Genomic DNA, 26,684 nt, shown 5'->3' with positions numbered 1-26,684 from the left:
AGAATTCTGCACTAAAACAATCTGGCCCAGTGCTATTTTTTGGTTGGGTGGTTTTTGATGACAGCTTCTATTTTCTCATGGCTATATAACTAACTGGCCTCTCTTAGTTTGTACTGAACAGTAATTTTTTTTGATAATTTTATCAGTATTAGTTCTGTATAGACTTTGAATTGTCATGTATCATGTTCTTTAAAATATAGTATTAAATTGTTTACACATTTTATTCATAACAAGTTATTTATGCTGAGCAATATATAGAGGAACAAATATGTGCAGGAACATGTGACTATGTTATATGTAAATGTTCTACTTTGTATAAGTGTTTTGGGTATCTATAGGCTTACGTAACCTTAGATGTCCTAAAACAGTCCTCAGTGAAAAAGGGTTAACTATTATCTCAAGAACACAAATAAATTCAAAATTAATTTCCCAAGTTAACTTCAAATTATTCTTGTTACAGGTGTTAATTAATTATTCTGGAATTCTCAGAAGACAGATTTTTTTCCTTTGATATTTTTCTATGGGTGTCACTTATAACTTTTACTTGATGAATCCTTAATATCTTATTGCGGGTTGGTAAATAAAAAACAACTCTTTCTATCTATATGATTGCAGGTGCTTATTGGTTTTGTGTAAAAATACAGGCAACAATATTTTACCAAAATTAGGAGTCTGAATTATAAAAAAATGAAAAGGGTATATTGACATTACTATTGTTTGACAGATCATTTTAATATCATTTACAAAAGATGAGCATTTTAACAAATTCTGTATCCTTTAGAATATAATTTCACAGGACTTTTGGTCTTCTATCAGTATTACTAATATGGCACAATTGGTATTATCTGACATAAATGGAAATAAAAACAGATTGTCAATGTCTTAATATATTGAACTGGGAAATACAAATCTACATACACATACATACAGACTATTTAGCACAAAACTACAAGTGAGTAAATGGCCAAAAGAGCATGAACAGTTGCAAAGAAGTAAAACTTTATTTGGCTCCATCTAAAACAGACTTTGTGAACTGGAGTGATGGCCCTTTGGTTAAGAGGACTTACTGTTCTTGAAAAGGACTGTAATTTAGTTTCCACCACTCAAATCAAGTAGCTTACGAACATCAGTATTTCCAGTTTCAGAAGATTCGACAATGTCTTCTGGATTCTGGGTGCACTTACTTACATATGGTAGATGTTTACGTGCTCAGACATACACAGGCACGTACATTAAAAAATAGTACTAAATAATTCTCTTTTAAAATAGAAGAGGCTTTGATTTTCATCTCCATTGTCAATGTCAATGAAAATCTAATCAAACATACATTTTTTATGTAATAGTGACCCTAAAAATGTATCCATTAGAGCTTATATTCATTTTGTGCATTTTGTTTTGTTATTTTTTTTAAGTAACCATGTATCAGTGGAAATGCATCACATTTCTACACTTATCTTGCTTCAAAGTTCTTTTATTCTTAGGAAGGCAAAGTGCATGAATCACTAATTAGGAAGCAGCACTGAATCATTTCCATTTACTTTCATCTTGTGTGAAAATTGGTAGCAATACATAAAATTCAAGTTTCTTTCTGTTTATCAAAGAGAAGCTGGTAGAGCTTTACTACAGATCAACAAACAACAACGAGCAAAGTAACTAGCAATTTCAGTATGAAGAAAAAAACAAAAAAAGAAAGAAGGAAGGAAAATAGGAAAGAAAGGAAGGAAGGAAGAAAGGAAGAAAGGAAGAAAGAAAAGAAGAAACAAAGAAAGAAAAGAAAGAGATGGAAAGACAGAAAGAAACAAAAAAGCCCCAGACTCTAATGGGCATTAGAGGCTTACTTTTTTATTAATAAGCACAATGTATTTTCCATTGTGTTTTAGTCACTTGCGGCGAAATCCTATACAGATTTTGCCTTGTGCTGTATTTATTGTTTTGTGGAGAGCTTTACAGGGGTTTCAATTATTCTCAGAAGAAATTAATTCCTTGTTCCTAAGCTTATATAATTTTAAACTTGGTGAAAATTAGAACAAAAATTATTCCATCTTCTGCAACTTAGTACATGCTTGGAATTTATTTCAGTACTTGTGCTGTAAGAACTTCAAATACATGTCAAAAGAAATCCCATTGTCTTCTACTTTGAAAGTTTTCAATTTTGTTTCTTCTCATTTTTCTCATGCAGGATAAAGTAGCTTTCTAACTAATTAGTTTGAGTAAGAACTTAGCCAATCTTGACTAAATTTCTGATTGATTTAAATTTCATTTGAATTACTTCATGAAAAATTAAATGCCATTTTCTAATGTGATTTCTGAAATGCCTTATGTAATTCTCACAGCTACCCTTCAGATGTTGCAGCTTTTATTTAAGGTTTCAAGACTGAGACATGGATGCCTTCTGTCCCTGGTAGACAGAAGAACAGTTGAAGTAGGTTGATTTCTGAAGCTCCTGAACAGGGAAGAGCATAAAGTCTATAAGATCCCCTCACAGACAATATTTGAAGGTAAAAACTCTTTCAACCAGAACCCTTTGGTGTTCTATTGGCTTGTCTGCTAGGCTCATTTATTTTATAATATTTAACTCTAGATTTACTCTGTGTTTAGTTTCTGGCTAGATGACCTGGGTATTGGTGAGAGGCGCTTTGAAGTCACTCACTCTCACACTGTTGAGGTCAATATATGATTTTAGATATAGAATCATTTATAAAACTTGGTGTACTTGTGTTTGGTGCACAAATATACAGATTTTTTATTTGCTTGGTTTATTTTCCTTTAATAAGTATACAGTTTCCTTTTCATCTCTTCTGATTAGTTTTGGTTTGAAATTTACTTTGTCAGATACTAACATTGCAAACTCTGCTTACTTTTTGAAATAGCTCAGTTGGATTATTTTTTCTATCTTTTTACATTAAAGGGAATGTCTTTCCTGGGAGCAACAGAAATATGGACTCAATTTCTAATTGAATCTGTTAGTCTGTGCCTGTTTATCAGGAAAGTGAAAACATTAATTTTGAGAGCTATCAATGAGCAATGCTTATTGATTCTGTTAAGGTAATTTTGTTTCTCTTTTTTGTTTATTTATTTTTTATTCATTTTACATTCCAATCACAGTTTGTTTGTGATATATCTTGCAGTAGAAAACTGGTCTCGGCCGGGTGGTGGTGGTGCACGCCTTTAATCCCAGCACTCAGGAGGCAGAGGCAGGCGGATCTTTGTGAGTTCGAGGCCAGCCTGGTCTACAAGATCTAGTTCCAGGACAGGAACCAAAAGCTACAGAGAAACCCTGTCTCGAAAAATTCAAAAAAAAAAGAGAAAAAGAAAGAAAAAGAAAAGAAAACTGGTCTCACCTTATCTGGGTAGGTGAATGAATTTTTTGGTTATTTTGCCCTGATCTTACAGGTTGTACACCATAATAATGATAATTATTTTTCAGTTTGGAATTTTCTCTTGGTTTAAGGTTTTACTCTGTTTCCAGGTATGGAGATTGGTTGAACCTCTGGCTTCTGACTCCCAAGATTCATATTGGAGCAGTGGGTGGAATTGCTGATAGACAATAGGGAAGGGAAATAAACGGACTCTAGAATTCTCTTTTAAAAGACTTGTCTAGTCATGAGGATAGCAGAAATAAGAAAATAGCTCCAGCCACTGATGACACCTAATCTGAATGTGATGGATGTGGGTTGGGTGGATAGGATTAGGTGGGCTGTAGTACGCTGGAGAATCCAGAATTTAGGAGGTAAAGGAGAGGTCAAGTAGGCATCTTGGGTTCAAGCCAAGTGTGGCAACTGTGATATCTTGGATTGAAAGAATTTCTGGAGGACACCAGGGAGTCACACATGCTTATAAACTAGGGCATGTAGCTATTAATATTTTTGTCAAAAAGTGTGTGTGGGGGGGAGTAGAATCACATCATGAAGTAGCAACTTCAGAATCTCCTTTACTAAACATCATTATGGTTGTTCCCTGTCTTAAAGGGGGCTCATTCTCAGAATATGTTTCCCATTTCTTTCTTGTATACAGTCAAATCTGACAAGTACAGGGTTTATGCCTGGAATACTCCCATTCTTTCCATAGTCTATTCATCCTAACATAATGATTTCCACTCTGTAATTTTATCATTAAGATACCAACAAGTCTATATCCAGAATTCTAGGTTCATGCAGTGTCTACTCATGTACTACTTTCTTGACATCTTACAGAATTTATATAATTCAATAAAATATATTTTGATTCAAGTTGAGGTCCTCAAATTCTTCAATTCCACATTTTCTGCTAAGTAGAATGCTCCCAAAGAATTAATTAGTAAAAATATCAAAAGAACCCTCATCATCATTATTACTCAACTTTTTACACATACAAATCATCAGTTTGAAAGTACTGAGTCAATATTTAAATGCCTTCAATGTCTTCTAGTTCCAACACTTGGGAGGCAGAGAATGGTTATCTCTGTGTAAAAAATCAGCGTGGTCTACAAAGTGAGTTCCAGAACATGAAACAAAACAAAACAAAGAAACAATGACTTGAATCTAATCCTAAGTGATGGTTTTGTTCATAGTCTAATTCCACATCATTCCTCACTTTAAGAAACAACCTTTAAAAAAGATTTGCTTCATTCAAGATTAAACAATTAACAATTAAAATTATTTTATACTGTAAGTAACATAACTCCCTACACTTTAATTTTTAAGTTGCTGTGTCTCACAAATGAAAGTTAACATACAATCTTATGATTGCATATCTTGTTTATTATTTCAATATTGAAAATATTTTTATAGCAAGATATATCCTGATCATAATTTTCCTTCCTCTTCCCCCCCCCAGTTCATCCCCAATGCCCCTCCCATCCAGTATTCACACCCTTTCTGTCTCTCATTAAAAAATAAATAGGCATCTAAAGAAAATGAAAAAAAAAGAAATGAAATATAATAACATAAACAAAACCCAAATTGAAATAGGACAAAACAAAAAGAAGGACAAGAACCCAAAAGACAGCGTAGGAAACAGGTATAGAAATAGAAGCAAACTTGTTGACAACTCAAATATTACATAAAACATGAATCTGTGAGCAGTAATATATACGCAAAACCTGTAGGGTTAAAAATCGAAAGCAAAATAAACAAACAGAACCTAAAACTAAACTATAATTATGAAAAGATAAAAAATTCTGGCACAATATTTTGAGACAAGGATATGCCAAAGATTCAATTTGCCTAGTTTTCTGTTTGCCGTCTATTGCTAGGCATATGGACTATTCTTAATTTTTTGTTTCCTTAGTAAGACTTCCTTGGAGAAAATTATTATTTTCCTTTGCAAGTGGTTATTATTTGGAGAGACGTTCTAGGTTAGGGATGGGAGCATGTGTTCACTTCTCCTCTCTGCTCTACGAGCCTATCTTGTGCAGTCTTCCAAGTCCCATACTCTTCAGGTCTGTTGTATTTAGAACACCTTGCTTCCTTGGTGACCGTTATCCTTTTAGTTCTTAAGACACGTTCTACCTCTTCTTTCACAAGAACACTGATTAATTGAATCATTTTATTTAGATGTACGTATGGTGATGGCTCTTGCTCTATGCTTTTTATCTTGTTGGAGACCTTTATATTTGTTTCTTTCAGATGCAGGAAGAAGCTTTTTTGATGATGGCTGAACAAGGTGCTGATCTATGAGTGTAGCAAAATGTCACTAAAAATCTTTTTATTCCTACTTGCATTTTATAAAACAGTAATATTGTATTTAGCCCTAGGTTTCTTGGCTCTCCAGTCTCAGGTCATTGGTTACCTAAGCAGTATTGGGTGTGTATTCAATCCATAGAGTGCCTTAAAACAAATAGGTATCATTGATTACTCACACATTTTTTATGACAACATTGCTCTGTATCTTGCTAGCAGGATATTATTTTGGATCAAAAGGATTGTGTGGTAGGAGGCTGCTAGTGTGTTCGCAGCCACCCTCCATTTGTTTACTTCCTGGCTACGCAGACTGCAGAAATAACTACTCAGAAACTGTATTTGGCCAATTACTTAAGCATATTGCTAGCTAGCTCTTACATCTAGAATTAACCCATCTCCATTATTTTATATTTTACCATGAAGCTCGTGGCCTTCCAGCAAGGTTTCCGCATGTCTGTCTCTGGCAGTGGCTCCACGGCTTTTCCTGACTCTGCCTCCTTTCCCCCAGCATTCAGTTTATTTTTCCCTGCCTAGCTCTGCTCTACCCTATCACAGGCCCAAAGCAGCTTCTTTATTAACCAATGGTATTCACAGCAAATAGAGGAGAATCCCACACCACCTTCCATTTTCGTTTAAATAAAATGGAAAGTTTTAATTTTAAAATAGTAAAATTACATATAGAGCAGGTATTAAGCAAAAATTACAGTTACTATATTTAGGTTTATAGCTAAATTAATGTCTATGTGTCTCCTTTGATAGTATGCAGAGTACCTTCTGGTACTAAAATACTAGGCAGTAGGGGTGACGTTTTAATGAGTTGCATGTTATTTTCAGCAATGGGACCTTTACCTCGGCGTATGGACAGGAACCTACAGGCCTTACAACAACTGGGCATAGTGTGTGTGTGTGTGTGTGTGTGGTGGGGGGGGGGTTACTATTTGACTTTCCAACTTACATTTCGTTGATCTCTTTCTTTTTTTTAGATTCTTTTTTTGTTGTTTATTTTTTTTTAGTTGTTGAAAAAAATTTCCGCCTCCTCCCCGTTTCCCATTTTCCTCCCCCTCCTCCCACACATCGCCCCCCCAACCCCGCTCCTTTCTCCCTCCCCCAACTCCATTCCCCCTCCCTCTTGAGACTGAAGAGCAGTCCAGATTCCCTGCCCTGCTGGAAGTCCAAGGTCCTCCCACATCTATCCAGATCCAGGAAGATGAGCATCCAAACAGGCTAGGCTCCCACAAAGCCAGTCCTTCTAATGGCTTGTGTCTTATTGTTCAAGTTAAGACTTAAAGTTTTATATTAATAGATATGTATAGAGTTGACAAATTTTTTTGTCCCTGATTTAGAGGGATTGCTTTTATAATGGCTACAGGTTTGCTGTAAATTTCCTTTAATTTGTTGGATTATGTGTCTTGTATCCTAGTTTCTCCAGGACTTCTATCATGATGGGATGTTGGATTTTTGCAAAGGATTTTTCTGCATGTAATGAGATGATCATGTAAAATTTTGTTGTTTATATGGTAGAGTACATTTATATGTGTTGAACTATCACTGTATTTCTGAGATGAAGTCAACTTGAATGGTGAATGAGTCTTTAGATGTATTCTTTTTTTTAAATGAAATTTATTATTTATTACATGCCAATCCCAGTTTCCCCTCACTTCTCTCCTTGTGCTCTTCCCTTTCCCCCATCCCACCCCTTATCTGCTCCCCAGAGAAGGTAAGACCTCTCCTGAGAAGTCAACTAAATCTGTCACGTCACCTCTTTGAGGCAGAAAAAAGCCCCTCCTCCTTCCATGCTTAGGCTGAGCAAGGTGTCTCTCCATAAAGTCAGTTCAAGCATGAGAGTTAGATCCTGGTCCCACTGTCAGTGGCCCCATATATACTACACAAGCCAAAATATTGTTGAATACTTCTTCAGAATTCCATTTTGAGTTAACTTTTAGGTTTTTTTGTTTCTTCCAGTGTCCCTTCTTCCATTATTTGGTTTGTGTTTAGAAAGCTCATTTTATTTTTTGTTTTTTTTTCTTTTATTTTTATTTCACTATACATTTTTTTCCTCTCCCATCTTTTTCTCTTCTCTGCCCTTCTACCACTCCCATGACCCCCCTGCTCCCAATTTACTCAGGAGATTTTATTTTTTACTCCTTCCTATTTAGATCCATGTAGTGATGGTATTGCAAATTAATGTTTTACTAAATTTGTTTTAAGAATATTCATTTCTAATGCAAACTATTTTGCATATTAAATGTGTTTTATAATAATGATGAACTTGTTTTCGTGGTAGCTTGACAAATTTTTGGGATTTTCTATTTATTATTTGGTCATCTATAAATACCAACAAATTTACTTTCTATTTCCAATTTAAGTTGTGAACTTCATGATCTAGTGACATCAGTACTGAGTCAATTAGAAATAATAAAACAAGAGAGTTTCATTTTGTACCTGTTCTTAGGTAGAAAGATTCAGATGCTGCCCATTATGTAGTAAATAAATCGAGGAACATTTTGGAAATTTCCTTTTTTATGTTAAGGAAGCTCATTTCCAGCCTTACATTTTTTTGGTTTTTGTTTGTTTGTCTTGGTTTGTTTTTTTCGAGACAGGATTTCTCTGTAGCTTTGGAGCCTGTCCTGAAACTAACTCTTGTGGACCAGGCTGGCCTTGAACTCACAGAGATCTGCCTGCCTCTGCTTCCTAAGTGCTGGGATTAAAGGCCTATGTCACCACCACCTGGCCTAAAGTCTTAATTTTTAGAGTACTTTAGTTAATAAAGAATTTCCAAGTCAGGATTTTGTAAATATTTTTTCTAGATCTTTTATAATAACCATGTTGATTTTCTAAATGAATATCATATGCAAGGTCAGCCTGGTCTACAGAGTGAGGTCTAATACTGGTTCCATAGCTACTGAGAAACCCTGTCTTGAAAAACCAATAATAGTAGTAGTAGTAGTAGTAGTAGTAGTAGTAGTAGTAGTATCATATTGATTACTATATGTTAGGTACCTTGCATTTTTGAAATGCCACTCAAATGTTCTGTAGAAATTCTTATATAGAGAGATGAATTCAATTTGTGTAAATCTTGTTGAGAATTTTTCTAGCAAAATAACATGTAGGTTTTTGTTTGTCTGTTTTTATTTATTTCTTTGTTTCTATGATGACTCATGCCTCACTGATGCAAATGTCAATTTCATTGGATGAGTTGGGTGGCTCTTTTAGTTAGAATTTTTAAAAAATGTATGATGTGTGCATATCAGTGGTTTATAAATCTGCCACAGAATTCACTAAGGCAGCCATCTGGATATGGGCTTTTCATTATTCTTGGTTAAATGTTTTTCTACTCTAATCTACTCAAGTTCAGGCTTATTGCCAACAGGGTGTAAATTTTTTAAGGCAATCATTTTAGTTTGGGTTGATCCCAGAATAAGCGTCTTTGGGGATCCTTTTTTTTATTTTTTCCTGTTTTCATCCTGGCCAAAATGGCAGCCTATAGATTAACTTTTTCTTATATAGATGCCAAGCTATTCATCACTAGTGACTGCCAAAATATTAGTTTGCTAATTCCATAGGAATGAATATCCCAAACTATAATCTGTGCATTCACTTGGATAATTTTGTCCATTATTATAAAGTGCCTGGGACACCTGGACACAATCTTTGAGATACTATTTCAGAAATACAGTGAGGAAAATTGCTTACTACTCTTGGAATAATGCCCACTAATTTAGGAAAAACAATAGAACAAGACCAGTAGAGTCTGATAGTCTAACCTTTCTCCAGTCAGCCTAGAGCAGTCATTGTGTCCTCAGACAGATAACTGTAATCAGAATATGAATTAACTTGCTCTGTAATACGAAAGGGAGAGCCTCTACCCAAAGAATAAATGCTGGGAGGCAGAATTAACCCCTGTCAACCAGAATTTAACATTTTCAAATTGCTAGTCAAAGTGTATAATAAATTCTTTAGGTCTTTTCTTCACATGGGTTTATTTATGTAGTTGCCTAGGGCCTGTGGAGAGAAGTAATAGTGTTTCTTTGTTACATTTGCAAAGAGCTTATGCAAAGCTTGCTAATATTTCTGCACTGTCACCCATTTCCCTTTCATATTGCAACTTGGAAGGTTGCTTTAAACATGTGTTTCTTCCATGGTTGTGTATATTCAAAGCAATATTAAGAGCATTTATTCATATTTTTCATTTTTTAAAAATTAAGCAATGTATACTTATAACGGGTTTTGCATTCTGTTTTTGCCTTCATCACTGAGGAATGTTTATGGTTGTAGCATGCTAGCTTCAAAGTTATTGCCACTTACATTTTTAATATGCCAGTTCTTTGGTGTGTGATATCTATTCTTTTTATTTATAAATGATTTTATATTTTTCTTCTTCTAGTATGCACATAACCTGTGTCTTCATTATCTCCTCTTTCATATTTATTCCTGACTTTCCCATTAACAAAGATATTACTCTGTGGATTTTCTTCTGATTATATTTTTATTGTGTTTCTTTGCTTTATAGTTTAAGATTAATCCTAAAATTTTAAACTTTGCTATTTATCATCACTTCATAGAGTGCATTGCTGTTAATATGTTTTGCTTTTTGACATTGCGCATCTCTGATATTAGCTCATTTAAGAGCATGTTCTTTGCTTTTGTATACTGCAAACATTTTCCATTCCTTTATTTCTCTATGCTTCTCTTCAGGTGTTTTTCATGTCATGTAATTTGTAAACAATTTAATCTTCTTTGTTTCTTTGCAAATTGATTTTATTACTTACAGTATTTTTTCATTCATATATCGAAATTGCATTTTCTATTTTCCTTACATACCTTCTTGAACTATTATAAATTGATATATTTTCATGATTTCCTTATAAGATGTTTAAAATTTACACCTCAGAATGAGATAGAAAATGCTTCATTCTTCAAGCTTCACCATAAGACATTAATGGTCATTTAGTTATGCTTGGGGGGGGGGAGGCTTCTATGTCACAAAACTAGAAAACTCAGTTAATCTGTTCATAAACTGAGATGATTTTCTCAACTCTAGTTCTCTGTGAGATTCATTTCATGATCCATATTCATTCTAAGGAAGAGCAATCATGTGATGGTATACAGATACTTATAGTAGGCTTATAGAATTCTTCTCATTAGTGAATATTTAACTTAACCTTTTTCAGAACTAGCACCAACAGATATATATTTATGATGTTTTGTTTTATTCTATAGTGTTAGCTATTCCTGTTACCTAAGTAGATATATTATTATTTTAGGTCAATATTTCTGCAAAGATCAATAGAAATTAAACACTATGTAAAAAATAAAAGAAACTAAAATGAAAACACGAGTTAAAACAAATATATGTGTTACATATATGCATATACATATTTATACACACACACATAGAGCCTGCACAAAAATGTTAGAGTTTAGAAGACTAAGGCCAACTTTTTACGATGTCTACTTGAGATGTGTGCCAATGCAGACTGATACACTAAGGAGGGAAGCACGACTTTAGATAGACTGAGGAGTTGGTTGTGATACTCACATGTGTTCATTATTCAACAAGTGTAAAGGCTTCAAAACAGTTTGCTCATTAGTTTGTATATTTTGTGCAATGTGTACATTTAATTTGCATCAATTCAATGCAAAAGAAATTATTCTCATGTAAAATGGTCATTCTGAATATCCATTGCTTATTTTGAACTAGTTCTTTCTCCTGTGGTATATGTAGTCATTGATTTTACAGAAAGTACTACTTTGTCTCAAAAATGTCTTTTTTTTTTTTGTGGTTAAAAGCTATTCGTTTTTTTTTTTTTATTGGAAAAAATTTCTGCCTCCTCCCAGCCTCCCATTTCCCTCCCCCTTTTCCCATTCCTCTCCCACTCCCCCAACTCCTCTTCCCCTCCCTTTCCAGTCCAAAGAGCAGTCAGGGTTCCCTGCTCTGTGGAAAGTCCACTCTAACCAAACCCCACATTATTCATTTGTTATTAATACATATTTATTGTACAGCATAATGAGATTCATTTTGAAATTTTTACATGTCTGTGTAAGATACCTTGGCAATATTTGCACTACAGTTGTCTCACTCCTTATTTGTGCCCCTACCTTCCAAAATAGGCCTATTTCTATATTAATTTCCTTAAAAGGGGACTATATTCAGCAACTGAACAAAACATGTAATGATTGTCATTCTAAATTTAGCTGATTTTAGAGTGTTTTTAACATGATTATTCATTTTATTATAATTGCATTCTTCTGTTTTAGTTTTTTTTCTTATTTATTTATTTATTAAAGATTTCTGTCTCTTCCCCGCCACCGCCTCCCATTTTCCTTGCCCTCCCCCAATCAAGTCCCCCTCCCTCATCAGCCCAAAGACCAATCAGGGTTCCCTGCTTTGTGGGAAGTCCAAGGACCACCCACCTCCATCCAGGTCTAGTAAGGTGAGCATCCAAACTGCCTAGGCTCCCACAAAGCCATATTTTATTTACTTTTCTTTCATACAACACATCCCACCTTCACTTTCCTTTCTCATGCACCTTTCCACCTCCACTCTCCCCCAAACTGACTCCTCTTCATTTTTCTTTCCAGGGAAAACAAAACTTTCATGGAAACCAACCAAACAGGACATAACAAGGTACAGTAAATCTGGGCAAAAACCCTCATAACAACGGAGGAAAAGACAGCTCAATAAAACTGAAAGGATCTTGAGAGCATGGAAAGAGTAGAATCAGATACCCAATCCATCCTCTCCCACTCTTATGAGTTCCATTTGAGTACCAAGCTAAACAATCATAACATATCTACAGAGGAACTAGTACAGACCCATTCAGGGTCCATGATTACAACTTCAGTCTCTATGAGTCCCTATCAGCCCTGTTTGTTTCTCCTGAGGTCCTCAATAACTGATTCCTGAAAGTCTACCTCCCTCTCTTCTGCAGTGTTCCCTAAGCTCCACCTAAACTTTGGGTATGAGTCTCTGCATCTGCTCCCATCAGGTGCTTGATTAAGTTTCTCTGATGACAATGGTTAAGGGTAAGCACCAATCTATGAGTATAGAAGAATACCAATAGGAATCCTTTCGTTGACTTTTTAATTTTTAATTATTTATTTTATTGCGTCAAATATTTGGGTGTCTTGTGCATTAATTTTTATTGAATTCTACAAAGTCTTATTTTTTCCATTTTCTCTTGTTCCTGTTAGCATTCAAAAGAGTGTTATTCAGTTTCCATGAGTTTGTGCATTTTATATTATTTCAACAACAGTTGAAATCCAGCATTAATTCATTTTTACCTGATATAATGAGAGGAGTTATTTCAATTTTTTTTATTCAGACTTTCGATATGATCAACGTTGCTTAATATTGGAGAAAGTCCTGTGGGGTGCAGAGAAGAAGGTATAACCTTTTTTATTAGGGTGAAATGTTCTGTACATATCTGTTAGGTCCATCTGTGTCATAATGTCTCAGTGCCAGTATTTTTTCTATTTAGTTTTTTTCCTGGATAATATATCCATTGGTGAGAGTATAGTATTGAAGTCTTCTACTATCAAAGAATGAGAGTTAGTATGTGATCTAAACTTTAGCTGTGTTTCCTTGCCAAACATGGGTGTCCTTGTATTTTGGGAATAGATATTAAAAACTAAAATGAGGCCTTTGTCGAATTTTTCTTTCATGACTGTGAAATGTCCTTCATTATGTCTTTTGATTGGTTTAGGTTTATATTCTATAGTTACATATAAGAATGGCTATACCAGTTTTCCTTTTACATCCATTTGGGTTGGAAAATGATTTTCCAATATGTTACTTTGAGATAATGTCATCTTAGATGTTGAGATTTGTTTCCTGTATGCAGCAGAAGAAGGGATATTGTTTTTAAATCTATTGTGCTAGTTTGTGCCTTTTTATTTAGTGTTGAATTCATTGATAAGGAGATATATCAATGACTAGTGATTATTAATTGCTCTTATTTTGTTGTTGTTATTGGTGGGAGTTTTGGTGGTGGTAGTGGTATGTATGTGTGTGTGTTTACATGTGTACCTATGCATGTGTGTGTGTGTTTACATGTGTACCTATGCATGTGTGTGTTTACATGTGTACCTATGCATGTGTGTGTGTGTTTATATGTGTACCTATGCATGAGTGTGTGTTTACATGTGTACCTATGCATGTGTGTGTATGTGTGTGGTTTACCAAATTTTGTTTTTCCTAGTGTTTCCTGTGCTTTTTGGGTATGGTTAATTTCTTTGGGCTAAAATTTTCCTTCTAGAACCTTTTATGAAGTGGTATTTTCCCATGGATATTGTATAAATATGTCTTTATCATGGAATATCTCATTTTCTCCATTTATAGTTAATGGAATTTTGCAAGGTAGAGTTGTCTGGGCTGGCATCTGTGGTTTCTTAGAGTTTGCAGGCAATCTGTCCAGACCCTTCTGCCTTTGAGAATTCCCATTATAAAACTGAGTGTTTTTGCAATATGTCTGCATTTATATGTTACTTCTATTTTTACTTTTCATATTTTAGTATAATGTCTTTGTTCTGTATGTAATATTATGTGGCAAAGGGACTTTCTTTTTTGGTCCAATCTAATTGGCATTCTGTTTGGTTCTTCTACCTTTGTAGGAATTTTTCACACTAAGAAAATTTTCTTCTATGATTTTGTTTAAAATATTTTATGAGCTTTCGAGGTGGTATTCTTCTCCATCCTCTAGTCTTATTGTTCTTCATTTTGCTCTTTTCATAGTGTTCCAGTTTTCCTAAATGTCTTGCGTAACAGATTTTTTTTTTATATTTAACGTTTCTTGACCATTGTACATTTATTCTATTGTATATTCAATGTCCTAGATTCTCTTTTCCATACCACCTATTCTGTAGCTGGAACTTGTAGGAGAGACTGTTAATTTGTTTCCTGGATGGCTGGAGCTCAGGCTCAAAATAATCACATGGAAACCATATTATTTAAATACTGTTTGGCCAATAGCTTAAGCATATTTTTTGCTAACTCATATATTAAATTAACCCATCTCCAGTAATCTGTGTATTGCCATGAGGCTGTGGCTTACTGGGTAATGTTCTGGTGTCTGTCTCCAGTGGGACTACATGGCTTCTCCCTGACTCCACCTTCATTCTCCCAGCATTCAGTTTAGTTTTCCCTTCCTAGCTAATTTCTACCTTGCTATAGGCTCAAGCCAGCTTTCTTTCTTTGTTAATGATAATCACAACATACAGATAGGAATCGCACATCAGGAACTTGCCTCTCTAATGCTATAGGAAATGCTCTTGTACACTATAAAAATTTGTCACTTAAGATAAGCTTTGGACTTCATATTGCTAGCTGAGATGATCCAGCCTAACAGACTACTCTAGCCTGAACTTGAGAAAAGCTCTGCACTTTTCCTTCATGTATACCTCTTCTAGGACTGGAAAATTAACCCAAATTTTTCTTTTCTTTTTTTCTTTTTCTTTTTTTTTAAGGGGGAGGGGTTGATACAGGGTTTCTCTGTAGTTGGGAACCTATATTGGAACTAGTTCTTATAGATCAGGCTGGCCTCAAACTCACAGAGATCCACCAGCCTCTGCCTCCCAAGTGCTGGGTTTAAAGGCGTGTGCCACCACCACCGCAACTCCCAATTTTTTCTTTTCAGGATACACTATAGATACAGTAACCCCTAGATTGCAGAAAGTAAATTTAAGAATATGAAGCCCATATTTCCAAGAGGTAGGATGGGTGTCTTTTTGGACATTCAGTAGAATATGGATACTTGTCATTTTTTAAAGGGGATGGTTACAAGTTATTATTGGTAATTGTCAGGAAAAAAAAAACTAAACGAAGGTTAAATTCAGGGTCTTGTTTTGAAAATAAAAAGGGGAAATGCTATGGGAAGTGCTTGTGTACACTGTAAAGACTGGTCACACATATTGATTTAATAAAATATTTATTGATCAGTATCCAGACAGGAAGTATAGATGGGGTAACCAGACAAAGAATTCTGGGAAGAGAAAAGTATCAGTCTGTAGTAGTACCCACATGTAGAGGAAGTAAGATGAAAATGCTGCACTGAAAAAAAGATACCAAACCACACAGCTAAACATAGATAAGAATTTTGGGTTAATGTAAGTTGTAAGAACTAGTTAAAAATAAGCCTGAGAGTGATGAATGGAGTGATCATGGTGATCAACAAATTCCTTTCTAGAGTATCACATTATATATGTTCTTCATGAATGTGATTGTTTAGAACTTCACAAAGTCATGAGTATGTAATTAAAAAACAATATTTTCAGTATCTGTTCAAATTTACCTTATTTAAGTAAAGTTTGAAAATTAAAAAAAAAATGTATACTATGGTTGGAGGTGGTTGAGACTTTAAAGAAAATAAAGTTTAACATTTTTTAATTTGTCTCCCTTTCTTCCTTCTCAAGAAAATATATTTTCCTTTTGTTTCTTTCCTTTTCTTTTTTCTTTTCAATTTTTTTTTGTACATAGATGAATTCAATTGATCCATGCCATTTGAATGAACTGGAATACTTCAGTCATGATTGTGTTCACAGAGTAGCTCGTTCCCATTAGAATATAGGCCATGTGTGAAGTTAAAGACAAATCATGATAAAGTTTCTGGTCATGCTTCCCAGAGGAGCTACCTTAGACAATAATGAGGTCCAAATGAGTACAAACACATGGTTCCTCCTTCATTAAATATCATCTCTTAAGTCAAGGCTAAATCTAGGTCAAAACAACCTCTCATCTTTAGCAAAAAATATGTACTTATGTGTAAAAGTCTAGTAAATATTTAAGGAAAAACAAACTTAAGATTGTTACTCTAGTTTTGGTTTTTAAAAACATCCTCTTAGAAATTATCTGTTAAATCTATTATATTAATAATTACAGGATTCATCATATATTATTTTAATTTTTGGAAATAGCACCCTTTATATTTAAAGTGGGCTTCACTAAAGATATTTTTTAAGAGAACTTTAACAAGAGGGACACATGGATCTCCCTGGGAAGGATAAATAGAATAAATTTTGTTGGTGAAATGGGACATGTGTAGATAGGAACAGGAAGGATCAAGTGGGGAAGGAGATACAGAGAGAATGAGAACTTGAAGAAACAATTGAAATTCCAGGGTATTTGTGGGACAGTGTAGACATCTAATATACTGGAAACTCTCTGGAATCAGTGATAGTGACCTTAGTGAAGTCTTGTGGTTATGGAGAATATGGAGCCCAAACTGACCATGTTCTGTAATCAGGTAAAGCTCCTAGCAGTTGGGTTGAGACATCAACCTAGCAAGAAACCTTCAAGCTATAATCTGTCCTGACAATAATATGCACTGGGTAATAGTAGTACAGAATTTATGGGAGAGACCAGTCAATGACTGATTCAACTTGAAGCCCACTCCACAAGAGAAAGGACATGCCTGACACTGCCTGAATTGCCAGTAACCACAGACAGGGCAGCTCAGAGACCCAGGATAGAGCCAATACAAAGGACAAAAAAAAAGTGTGAATGAAATTATTCCTAATGACATTATATTATACTCAGACTGGTGCGTAGCCCAGTTGTCATCAGAGATGTCTCATCCAGGAACTGTTGAGAACAGATGAAGATACCCATACCAAACACTAGATAGAGCCAGTGAAAACTTGCAGTAAAGGGGAAGGAAGAATTATAGGAGCCAGGGGGTAGAAGATAACCGTAGAACAAGCCCCACAGAATCAACTACTCATAGGAGCTCAGAGAGGCTGAAACCACAAAAACAGACCATGTATGTATTTTAGCTAGGTTCTCTGCCTGCACATTATGGTTGCTTAGCTTGGTGTTTTAGGGGGAATCCCAACAATAGAAGTTGGGATGTCTCTGACTCTTTGCCTGTGCTTGGGAACTTTTTTGTTCTATTAGATTGCCGAATTGAGACTTGATATGAATGAAGCTTATATTTTTATTTTTAAGGAAAATAGAGAAGTATTTCTGGAGGATAGGAAAGATGGGGCATGGGACTGGGAGGAATATAGAAGGAGGAGAAATTGTGGTCAAGATGTAATTTATGAGAGAAGATTAAAAGAAAAAAACACAATAGTGATATATATATATATATATATATATATATATATATATATATATCCCCATGGTAAAAACAAACAAGCAGAAAAGCAGAGGAATAATTCTAATAAGAACTAACAAGGAGTAAAACATGTGGATACAAGGTGCAAATGAACAGCCTCTTCCTCATGGAAAGAAGTATTTCACAGTGGATAGATAACAGAGCTTCCAGGATAGCGAGGACTTATTGATAGAGAGAAGAAGAGAAATCACCAGGCAAAGAACACGCACTCTGAAGAGGCAGAAATGTTCCTGATGAATACCAGGGGCCCAAGGTGAAGATATACAGTAATTCTTTACAAGAATTAGCATGAGCAAATGAGTATCCCATTCACCATTAAGGTGTGTGTGTGTGTGTGTGTGTGTGTGTGTGTGTGTGTGTGTGTGTGTGTTTTCAAATATTCTTTCTTCTATTGACTTAAAAAATGTCCCCATAAATCTCTGTTAAGTCTCTACTATGTCTTACTTGTAGAAGAGATGAAAACAAATGCCTTCCTTTTTCACTGAAGGCTTTTCAAATTCACACCCTTCTACCTTTGCTGATTTGTCAGACTTTCTGGCAAATATGTCTCCTGGCATTAATGAAAATAGGGGTTCCTGATTATATTCTGCTAGAATATTTTAGAAATCCCAGAATAGCCTGTGATGCAGAAAATGTACATGAATACCAACTGGTAGTGATATTAACTTTTTGTCAAATAAAACTTTCTGTCTTCATCTTTTCCTCATGTAATATTAATAAATTATGAGACTTCTCTCATTCCACCCAAAATAAATAAAAAACAAACAAAACAAAGCTATTTGAATATCTTCTAGATAATTATCCTGATTGATTAAGTCTTGACATTATCTTCCATTTATTTTTAAAGGAATCTTAAAATAATAATCTCAGGATACTTATATACTGTCATTATCTATGTAAATATATATTTCCTTGTAAAGCCACCTTAGATATAATTAAATTTCAACTGTACTTGGAAACTTGGATTATTTCCTGACAGTATTACTCATCAAAATGAATAATGATTTTATTTTTCAACCCTTTTGGATATTGTATGATTTTCCCCTCTGTTTCAGTCTTTAAAATCAAAATGTGATTAATATTATTAATATGAATTCTAAACCAAAGACTTATTATACTTTGACATCTGTTATTAATAAACTGCACTTGCTCTTATATCTTTATTCTATTCTTTTCAATTACTACTTTATCATTTGCAAATCTAAGTCAAGGGGATATTTAAAGTTCTGACTAATCAACATAAATATATTTTATTGAATATTCAGGAACTTTTCTTTTACAAAATAAAAATGAGATAATATATTTCCAAAGAGAAGAATAATATATTTAATATTCATGCTTACTTTCTTCAATATATGTATATATATAGTCTCTTAGTGAAAAAATATTTTAATCCAGCTTAGTTTTAGTAAGAGTAAATTTTGAGCATTTTTGAAAAAAATAATTTATTTAAGAAACCCAAATATTAATGTCTTTATATTTTTCTTAAATCAAGGAAGTATGATCAGGTGACTGTATTTCTGTCTTAATACACCATGGCATAAAAAATGATGTTGAGAAAAAGATTATGTGAGAGAACATTAGATATCCTGCTTATTAATTATCTGTTGCCATAATAAGGACTTTTTTACCTCATGGTATAACAGAACTAGGAGTGAAATTGCCTTATCCCATTTTTTACTGACTAGGTTGAATGATTACTATACAGAGCACCAAGGAAACCCTATAGTAATCTACAGGTTTCTGTAATTTTATATCACAGTTGGATCAAATTACAATGATAACTACACCACAGTAGGGCTTTATGATCTCATGAATATCAAAGTGCAGAGAAGTAGAATAAGTATTAACTCCAGTGTTCCTATTCTCTTCTAGCTCTGGCTTGCAATGTGTTCCTACCGAGGGTATGACTTGACCATCCCAGTTACATTTTAGAAGGAGTTAAGTTTCTCATGGTATTTCATATCCCATACAATCTTCTGTTCCAGACACTGTTAAGCAGTAAGAAATCTATCTCTGGTATGTGTTCATATGTGATATAACCAATTGTTCATGACATAAAAATAGAATTTATTTTCACTACATATGATCTCTTAATTTTGACAGTCATTAAGAGCATATGTTAATGGTTCAAATATGTATATTTTATAATTTTAGAATAAATGATTTCTAAAAAATATCTGAAAAATATTTTGGTAATATCAAAATATTTGTTGGCCATTTTACAATCAATTTTCAATTGTATGTATTATAAAATATAATATAATATCAACAATTGAAGTGCTTATTATAATTATTTTTGGTTCATGTCAAATTAATTAAATGAAAATATGTCATATTGCTTATTGATTATTTTATGAGAAAAAAAAAAACCCAAAAGTGTATATATCAGTGATTCAGCCATTGGGAGTCATTTGCATAAGTGAAAAATAGAAATATTTGCTGTTAATAATAATATTTCAAAGTTATGCTATTTATCTTCATCTCCTTGACTTCATCATTTTATTTTAATTGGCAATTTTAATAATATTTTATTATGTAAGCCATCAATTAATTAGTCTTTACATATGTGTTTGAATGTGTCTGTTGATGAAGCAGTCCATGATAAGCATTAATGAATTATTTATAGAAAGTTAAAGACAAATTCAACATTGATCCTAAATCAAGGAGCAAGAAAGTAATTGTTTATAGAATATGAAACAGCTTTCTGATGTGGGATATTCTTCTGTATATGTGTTGCTTTTTTTGGATAATGAATAAATCTGTTTCAGTCAATGGATTTGCAGAATACAGCCAAGCAGCTATCAAGAGAAAGTAGGTGGAGTCAAGGAGACGCCATGTGGCTGCCAAAGGAGAAAGATATCCACTGGAACCTTACCTTACCAGTAGATCACAACCTCACAGTGATACACAAATTAATAGGCCTGAATCATTGGCCAAACAGTGTTGTAATTATTATAGTTTCTGTGTGATTATTCAGGTCTACATGGCCAGGTATTGAAAAGCAGTTTCTACTTACAGTTTTTTTTTTTATTAAGTATATAATCAACTTAAAGGTTTAGTCTAGCATTTTACAATATGAAATGTGAATGTGTTAGGATAAAATGTTATAGACAGAAGAGGGAAAAAGTGTGACAGTGATTAAAATAAGCCAGAATAGGGTAATATGGCAGGGTTAGATAGGTGTGATGATGCAATATATAATAAGAGAATGAATGGAACAAAAGTGTGGGATGGAAGGGAAGAAGAGGAAGGAGAAGACGATAGATGAAATAGAGAAAAAATAATTTTCCAAGTGGCAAAATGAAAGTGTGTCCTCTAGAGTAGCCTATAAAATACACTTATTACTAAAATGTCAGTGAAGGGCTTTGAAAGCTACTGAGGAGATGTAAGTGAATGAAAATGTCATAAGTAATATAATTAATGCTGAAATGGTTCTGTATGATGAGCTCCAAGATGAGAAATACTTTTTTCACTTCTAGAAATATGATGATAATGTGTACATCTCCATGGTTCCCCATCTGTCATCTTATAAAGGAAATATATTCACAGTATTAAGCAAAGTGGCCAGATAAACTCAAAAAATGAGAGATGATAATCCCTCAAAAGACTCCAAAAGTCTGTCCTTCCTACAAACTTTAATACTAGCAAAGACATTAGTAATAAATATTTGAAATTGTAATTTTTATTATTTAAATTTTAGAGAAATTTTGAAATAATTATGCATTACTGAAGACAAAAATCAAGAGCATTGTTGACTTGTTGGTATGTCCATGATATAAGCCATAATTGCTCACAATATTTCATCTCTCTAAAACCTGTTACAAGAGAGCTGTGTTTGTTATAGTAGGTTTCAAAGGGAGTAAGCACCCTTTGAAGAGTTACACATCATGAGCCCTGTCATACATGGAACTTGCTTGTTAATGAACACAGATTTGATCTCATGTCACATTATTTGTAGCCTGCTTTTAGAAACCATCAAATTCTCCTACACTCAGAAAGATTGATGATACCTCACTAAAAGAAAAGTCTGGTTCATTATGATGAAATGTCTACCACATAGAAACTTTAGAATATGAGACAGTCGCCTACTCTAAAGCATCTCATGTGACTTTTTTTATTTTTAGTTTTTCTAACTTGGTCTGAATGAATGTGCACATTGTGAAGTTCTGAATCTGATTCAGTAGTCCTTGACGCAGCATAGCATGGAGATGAAAACTCTCCATCACTTTCCTCCAGATGGGTCTCTGTGTACGAGTTGCATGTCTTCTGGCATCAAATGTTAAAGCCTCCAGTAATCACAATGCAGATGTTCAGCAAGACAAATTTAGCTGTAGCATCGTGCTTAGAGTGTCATAAAATATAGCTCAATTTTTATGGAAAAGTTTGGAAGAAACATATTGGGATGTCTGTTTATTTGCATTTTAATGGTATAAGAATCCAGGGCTATATATTTTTTCTATATACAACTAGTTTTCTATCAAAGGTATTGTGAATCCTGCTGACATTTTGCCTGAGAGGTTTTCAATCACTTAAATATGGCATTCGTGCTTGCATAATCTTCTAATATATTTACTTTTGTTCTTTTGCTCAAAAATTAGCTTCTTGAATATATGTGTTACCTGTAAATACAGGTTTTATAAAAAGATCTGAAAGAAAGGACAGTTGAGGAGAGAAAGGTGATAAGTGCTATGTACAAAGTAGTTTTTTGAATAGTAACACAATAATAACCCTGGATCCTCTAGCATCATCAACTTGGATTTGGGAGTATTTTCAGAAAAAAATTTTCAAAGTTACTTTTTTCGTATGTGACACTCTGGATAAAACTTACATTTTTTTTCTTCAAAGACATATAAGCCTGAATATTTAATCTTGCTCTCTTTTTTTTATCTAACCCAATTGAAGTTTATAAGTAATTAATAAAATACATATCCTTATATCTTGTCAAACATCATGGTAGTCTTGTGTTTGTGGCCATTACCATAACCTCATATGTCTCAGAACTCTCAGGTTTCAAATCAATGTGTCAGAATACAAGAACAAGACTGTAGAATATTAGTGAAAACATTTCAGAAATAGAAAGACAAATGCTATTTCAGTGTCTTTTAATTTCTAATGCAAGAAATATGAATAAAGTTATTTTTATTAAATTAGATGGAACAGTGACCTCAGATGAGAAGAGATGTGAAGTCAGTCAAGACTCTAGAGTTCTGTTTACACAAAATGAATAAGCTGTAGTGTTCTTCTGTGTGTGAGGAATACATTTCAAAATTGATAAAAGAAATGATATTACATGTCTTAGAACAAAGTAAATAGCTGTAACATAGCCATTCTAGTTTTACCATTATCCCTGAAAGTAATACAACTAAATTTCAGATTATACCACCAAAATTCATGAATTTATGTGCTTTTTTTTCCTGCTCTGGAGATCAAGACTAGAACCGTGCACAAGCCAGGGAAAGCTTCTATTGCCCACAATCATTGTTTGTGTATGATAGAAGTGATTTGGTAGATCTACACCTTATTTCAAGTTTTCTTCATTTTTTTTTCCTTTTTCCCCTTTTCATTGATACTAGATTATTTTCCCACACAGTATATACTGATTATAGTGGTCCTCGTCTTTACTCCTCCCAGTTCCTCCCAAAATTATCTCTCTTTTAGATCTGCTCCATTTCTTTCTCTCACTGGGAAAGAACAGCTTTTAAGTAATAACAGACAAACATTACAAAATAAAATGTAATAAGATAAAGCACCATGCTAAATTTGCAAAAAAAAAAAAGTAACAAAAGAAAAGTAGTCAAAAATGAGTCACAAGAATAAGAGATTCACTTGTTCTCACACTCAGACATTCCATAAGAAAACTAAACAGAAACTTACCCAGAGGACCTGGTACAGAGCCATGGTGGTCCTGTGATTGCGGTTTCAGTCTCTCTGAGTTCGTATATCTTTGCTTATTTGATTCAGATTACATTGTTCTTCTGGAATCCTTCATCCTGTCTGTCTCTTACACTGTTTAACTCACCTATTCCATGGTGTTCCCTAAACCCTAAAGGCGCGGGGGGGGGGGGGGGGTATTTGATGGTGACTCTCATTTGGAATTTTTCTCGGTAAGTATCTGGTTATGGATCTCTTCATATGCTCCCATCTGCTGCCAGAGGAATCTACTTTGGTGATGACTCTAATCTATGAGTAGAGCATAACCTCATTAAGAGCAGAGAAAAATGTAGGGCTCCTTAAAAATAAAAATAAAAAATATAGTTATTTCATTGATATTACATTTTTAAACTTGCCGTGTTAGAATTTACCCTAGGCCTCTGGGAAAACATGTCTCTGTTTCTTGATTATGCAGGGATTGCTGGGTATGGGTTCCTTCTCACAGAGTTGGTGTTAAATCAAATCAGATATTGGTTGGCTACTCCAACAAAGCTTGTCCCATTATTGCTCTACTATGTTCTACAGGCAGGACAAATTGTAGGTCAGAAGTTTTTTGACTGGTTCGGTGTTTATATGTACCTTTTGGTAGCTTGCAAAATTCCTCCCCACACCAAAGTAACTAGAATGTATGATTAAAGACTCTGTAAGTATTAGATTGACTTCTCCATGTTCAGTGAGTTGAGTGGGTGCTTGTTCTTGGCAATGGAGCCTTGCTGTCAGATTATAAACAGCAACCAATTGTCTTAGTAACAGACTGGGTTGTTTTCGGATTTTCATGGGACACATTTTGTCCCACAACTCAAAGAATGCAACCTGATCCCAGTATAGGAAGACTCATTTCATGACAAGAGATGACCAGTTGAAACTTCACATCCCGCAATTTTAGGAGATTGTATTAGCATTTCTTCAAATCTTTTTTTTTGATTTTTTTTATTGCTTTATAAATAATACCATTCAAAATGTCCACTTCCTCCCCTCCTCCCATTTCCCTTCCGCCCTTCCCAATTAACCCTTCCCTCTTCCCCTCCAGTCCTAAGGGAGGACAGGGTACTGTGCCCTGTGGGAAGTCCAAGCCCCTCCCCCTACATCCAGGCTTAGGAAGGTGTGCATCGAAATAGACTAGGAACCCAAAAAGCCAGTACATGCAGTAGAGAAAAATCCCAGTACCAATATCATCTTTGGTTTCTCGGTCTGTCCCAATTGTCAGCCACATTCAGAGGGTCCAGTTTGATCCTATGCTCATTCAGTCGTAGTCCAGCTGGTCTTGGTGAGCTCCCCTTAGATTAGGCATACTGTCTCAATGGATGGACCACTTCTTGCGGTCCTGACTCCCTTGCTCATATCCTCCCTCCTTCTGCTCTTCAACTGGACCTTGGGAGCTCAGTCCAGTGCTCTGATGTGGGTCTCTGTCTCTATCTCCATCTGTCGCTGGAAGAAGGTTCTATGGTGATATTCAAGATATTCATCAGTTTGACTACTGGACAAGGCCAGTTCAGGCACCCTCTCCTCCACTGCCCAGGGTCCTAGCTGGAGACATCCCCGTGGACACCTGCAGTAGATTTTTTTAATCATACCTCAAATGCTCCTCAGTTTTAGCTGACTCTCTCGAAATTCTCTCCCTCTACACTATCTCCCACATCCTCATATGATGCTCTAATTCCTGAACCCACCCTTCCCAAATGACCACCCTCCATAAAATCTCTTCTATTCCCCCTTCCAGGGAGATTCAAATGTTCTTCTATCCCTTCCTTTATAACTTACCTGCCTTGGTCTATAAAATGTAGTTTGGTTATCATTTACTTAACAGCTAATGTTCACACTTAAGTAAATACTTAACATAATTATTTTTCTGGAACTGGGTTAGAACACTCAGGATTTTGTCTGTAAATTTCATGATGTCTCTCTTTTTTTTTAACAGTTGAGTGATATTCCATTGTTGAAATGTACAACATTATCTTTGTCTATTCTTCTGTTGACAGATTTCTAGGTTTTTCCCAGTTTTTGTCTGTTATGAATATAGCAACAATTAATGTGGTTCTGAAAGTGTCCCTGTGACATGATGAGTTTACCTAATTTGAGGTTGATCAACTTTGTGAAGAACCATCATATTGATTTTTATACTGACTGAACAAGTTTTCACTTCCACTAGACATGGAGGAGTGCTCTCTAGTCCATATTGTTGCCAGCATTGAGCTGCCAGGTGTTTTATTGGTATCAGATATCCTGACAGATTGGTCTGTAATTCTCTTTAGATGAATTTTTGTGTGGTTTGGTTAGCAGGGCAACAGTAGTCTGATAAAAAGAGTTTGGAAGCATTCCTTCTGTTTTTATTGTTTGGAACAAATTGAGGAGTATAGGTGTTAGCTGTTCATTGAGGTTCTGGTAGAATTCTGTACTGAAACCATCTGGTCAAAGTAGAATGCCCTCAAGTCAATGTCTTTGTTAGGGTTTCTATTGCTCTGAAGAGACGTCATGACTACAGAAACTCTTAAAAAAAGATGAGCTAAGTATTAATAATCATTCCCATTGTTGGACTGAGAAATTTTTAGAAGTGCTGGCAAGTTTCTGGAAGCCAATATAAAGATGCTTAATTGAGTGAGAGAGACAAATGGTTGGGTAGTAAGAATAGCACTGTGGAGAAGAAGGTACAGCTTTCACTTTTAATAAGATTTCTTATTTAGTTTATATCATGCAGAAAAATACACAATAAAGACATAAAGATTATGGCCCACCTCACACACTGACATGCACATACTTCAATATTCAGCAATAATATAGAGCCTTGTATGTGCAAGAAAGCCACATGTCCGGGACAGTCTCTTTTTTTTTTACATTTTAATTTTATTTTTATGAGATGGAGTATCATTGATTTGAGCAGTTTAACTTTTTTTTGGGGGGGGGGTCGAGACAGGGTTTCTCTGTAGCTTTAGAGCCTGTCCTGGAACTAACTCTTGTAGACCAGACTGGCCTCAAACTC

This window comes from Microtus oregoni, unplaced genomic scaffold (assembly GCF_018167655.1).
Source record: "Microtus oregoni isolate MIOR12 unplaced genomic scaffold, Mior012 000068F_ref0000429, whole genome shotgun sequence".
In the NCBI taxonomy this organism is placed as follows: domain Eukaryota; kingdom Metazoa; phylum Chordata; class Mammalia; order Rodentia; family Cricetidae; genus Microtus; species Microtus oregoni.
Note: the sequence above shows the minus strand (reverse complement) of the source record.